This window comes from Hipposideros armiger, unplaced genomic scaffold, assembly GCF_001890085.2.
Source record: "Hipposideros armiger isolate ML-2016 unplaced genomic scaffold, ASM189008v1 scaffold_31, whole genome shotgun sequence".
In the NCBI taxonomy this organism is placed as follows: domain Eukaryota; kingdom Metazoa; phylum Chordata; class Mammalia; order Chiroptera; family Hipposideridae; genus Hipposideros; species Hipposideros armiger.
Genome location: NW_017731381.1, coordinates 2362840 through 2364699, shown reverse-complemented (window position 1 = coordinate 2364699; position 1860 = coordinate 2362840). Strand labels below are relative to the sequence as shown.

The 1860-nt window shown below is 45.4% G+C and overlaps 1 protein-coding gene across 1 annotated transcript in view; it reads left to right on the top strand.

The window, feature by feature from the left end:
- Positions 1 to 1860, top strand: part of PTPRT (protein tyrosine phosphatase receptor type T) — a 1070914-nt gene that overhangs the window by 761124 nt on the left and 307930 nt on the right. The gene's annotated exons all lie outside the window — the stretch shown is intronic.

The window sequence follows — 1860 nt, the reverse complement described above, 5'->3', positions numbered from 1 at the left end:
ATCAAAACTGCTTCTGCTTCTGTATTTCTGTCCTAGTAAAAAGTAGACCCACCACCCACAAGTCAGAAACCTGGAGGCGTGTGGAGACACCCTCTTTCTCAAACCCCGCATCCAACCAGCCACCAAATATCCATTCCCTCAGTATAGCCTCATCAGTGAGACACCCAATCACGCGTGGCCCCCACTACAGAAACAACCCCATCTTGGTTTGTTGTCTTCCTTTAATTCATCCTCAAAGTTGCTGTAAACCTTCTTGGCTGTGCATTCGGTCGTGTTGCTCGACCCGCTCAGACCCCCTCCATAGTTACCACTCTCTAAAGCCCAAGCAGGGCCTTCCTTTCTCTTTCGTGCCTGAACATGTCAGAGCTCCTGGCGTGCCCTGAATGCACTGTGAGCTTCTGCTTCCGGCCTTTATAAAAGCAGTTCTTTCTGCAAAGATGCTCCTTCATACTCGCTCGGTACTTTACAGACTTCCTTATCCAGCTAGTTATGGCTCCTTGAGGGTATCTTTCCTGACCCACTCGGAGAGGGATGGTCCCATCCTCACCTGGGCTCCCCTGGGTTCCCCCACTTTTGCAAACATCCTTATGTTGCCCCTTCTCACAACACACAACAGTGATTTAAATATCATTTCCGCTCCAGACTTGAGCTCCTTGAGGGCAGAAATTATAATAGCCACACTTGTATACCCAGGACCTAGCACGAGGCCTGGCAAAAGATGTGTTATCACAAAGAAAAATATTTGAATAAATGAACCAATCAACAGTGCCCATCAAGAGTCGTTGTTCTGTAGACGAAAAGAAGCCATGTGGGAGCCCCGTACGATTCTAACAATGATGGCCCTGAATCAGACACTAGAAGAGGTTTACTTCAAAGTCAATGGTGGTTTTACTCTCTATTGCTGTCTCTGTAATTAAGAGGGAAATATATATAACCCAGACTTGGAAATGTGCATTACTCTGAATCAGGTAAAAGACAACGTGGGATTTCTTAGGACCACGTCAGATTTTGATGTGGACAGTACAGATGGGTGCATTCCAAAGTGGACTGAGGCTATTTCTTGTCTTCCTGGAATGACCATCTGGATTCAAATGTTAATGCTGAATCTAATTTGTTGCTAAGGCAACCAAGTTACAGGCCACCTTCAATTTGCAAAAGGTGATGTTGCCAAAGTCATTTTATAAGACAGATACTCGAAAAACACATGACATTTTTCGGGTGAAAAGTGATGTGCATAGTGGCTAGAACCTACAGAAATGTATTTAACCCATATTGTTGCAGTCCTTGTGCAAAATGAGTCAGTAAATACATGTTTCCCACGTCACAGCAACAATGTCAGAGTAATCTGGCTGCACACCCAAGAGCTAGGGGAAAAGCAATTTCTCTCCAATATTCCCCAAAGACTAGTCTGAGCCTACAGGATAGCCTGTGTTTAGTCCAGAGATACCAAAATCCAGGTTACCTGGGAAGGATTTATTGAAAGATTCATTGGTTCAACTTCAGACCCATCCCATTAAAATCAGAATACTTACTGGGCTCCAGGAACATATACATATTTTGAAAGCCCCTCAGGTGCTGTTTGTGTACCTGCTACCCAGACTTCTTGGTTGGCACTGCCATTTTTTTCCTCCCCTGCTTTGACACTAGGGTGCGTAATCACTGCCAAAGGTCAAAGCTGTACGCATAGGGATGTGGTGATGACGTCTGCGGGTACCATAGCTCCTACTGCAAAAGGATAGCTTTGGATACCCTTGGAAGGCACTGACACTACACCAGTCATGACATTTGGACCAGCCCTGCTGTTGCTTACAGGGACAAGCTCTTCTGTCCGTGACTGCTAATGGGCAATGACTTATAGCT